Source organism: Trichechus manatus, unplaced genomic scaffold, assembly GCF_000243295.1.
Source record: "Trichechus manatus latirostris isolate Lorelei unplaced genomic scaffold, TriManLat1.0 scaffold00176, whole genome shotgun sequence".
In the NCBI taxonomy this organism is placed as follows: domain Eukaryota; kingdom Metazoa; phylum Chordata; class Mammalia; order Sirenia; family Trichechidae; genus Trichechus; species Trichechus manatus.
This window is the reverse complement of record NW_004444112.1, coordinates 5144923-5146514: the sequence shown is the minus strand read 5'-3', so window position 1 is coordinate 5146514 and position 1592 is coordinate 5144923. Positions and strand designations below refer to the sequence as shown.

General features: G+C 45.4%; 1 pseudogene; it reads right to left on the bottom strand.

The window, feature by feature from the left end:
• Positions 1–329: 329 nt before the first annotated feature.
• LOC101351009 (dnaJ homolog subfamily C member 17 pseudogene) overlaps positions 330–1592 on the bottom strand; it is a 2720-nt pseudogene continuing 1457 nt past the window's right edge.

The following is a 1592-nucleotide window of genomic DNA, read 5'->3' as shown; positions in this document are numbered from 1 at the left end:
TGTTTGCATCTTTTTGCTATTGTGAGCAGTGCTGCAATGAACATGGGTGTGCATACATCTATTTGTGTGATGACTCTTATTTCTCTAGGATGTATTCCAAGGAGTGGGATTGCTGGATCATATGGTACTTCTATTTCTAGCTTTTTAAGGAAGCACCAAATCGATTTCCAAAGTGGTTTTACCATTTTACATTCCCACCAGCAGTGTATAAGTGTTCAAGTCTCCACAACCTCTCTGATATTTACTATTTTGTGTTTTTTTTTTTTTGTATTAATACTTGCCTTGTTGAGATGAGGTGGTACCTCATTGTAGTTTTATTTTGCATTTCTCTAATAGTAGCCACCTTTGGACTCATCCTTCTTCTTGCACTTCCATTTTAGCTTTAGCTTGGGGGTTCCTTTGACTTCAGTATTTTCTGCCTTTCCTCTCCACCTCTGTTCATGTTTCTGGCGTTTCTGCTTCTGGATCAGCCTCTGCTGTTCCTCCAGCCTCTGGGAACCTTCTTCTCGTAAGCCTTTGATCTCTTGCTCTAGTGTCCTGGACCGCTGGCCCTCCTTCTCTTCACTCCCATGGGCCTGAGCCTGCTACTCCCGGGCCTACAGGTCGAGCTTCACTTCCTTTCTTCTCTCATCAAGTTTCTGGGTCCTCTCTGCTGCCTGTTTCTTGCCTTTCCTGACCTTGTTGTATGCAGACCCAGCTGCAGCATCAGTCAGCAGCTCCATGGCCTGAGAAAGCTGGGGAAAGAGTTCAGCTGCTCTGGGATTATCTGGATTTTGGTCTGAGTGGGAGCAGAGTGCCTTCTTGTATGCCTTCTTCACCTCTTTGTGCCTTCTCCTTGAGCCCTAACAACACATATAGGTACATCTGTAAGAGCTCCTTTGTTACCACCGTGGTTTTGACCCTAGCTCAGTTCCTGCTACAGGGAATTACTTCTTTAAATGTGTTCTGTTTCTTCACACAGAAATGCCCAAAGCAGCAAAATCTGCATCGGCACCCAAGTGGGGCTCAAGAAAGGGCAGCTGTGGAGGATGTCAAGTCCCAAATCCATGGGTCAGGCATAAGGCTGGAGGCTTCTCCTGACTCATGTGGTTGCAGGGGCTGACAAATCCAAAATCAGCAGGTCACAGGCTGCTGGCTCATGGGGCTCTGGGAGCTGGTGAATCCCAAAATCTGCAGGTCAGGTGGTAGGCTGCTGTTCACTTCCCAAGAACCAGAGGTCAGATGATGAGTCTGATGCAGGATCCAGAGGAGAGTGAGCCTTGCTGGAACATCCATTTATATACCAGAGGCAGGCCACACCCCCAACTTGTCTTTCAACTGATTGGCTGCTCATAGCAGATCTCATCATGGAAGTGATTACATTATATCAGATCTTATCATGGAGGTGATTACATGAATTACATTATGGAAGAGCAGTCAATTCAATGTCTGCCAAACTGCTGAGAATTGTAGCCTAGCCAAGTTGCCACATAATGTTAACTATCACACCACTCTACCTTATCACAATATTAAAATGAATTCCAATGGAACCATCACAGACTACAAAAATATTCTGCCATTTTTGTATCTGTATACTTCCAGCCCACTACTCA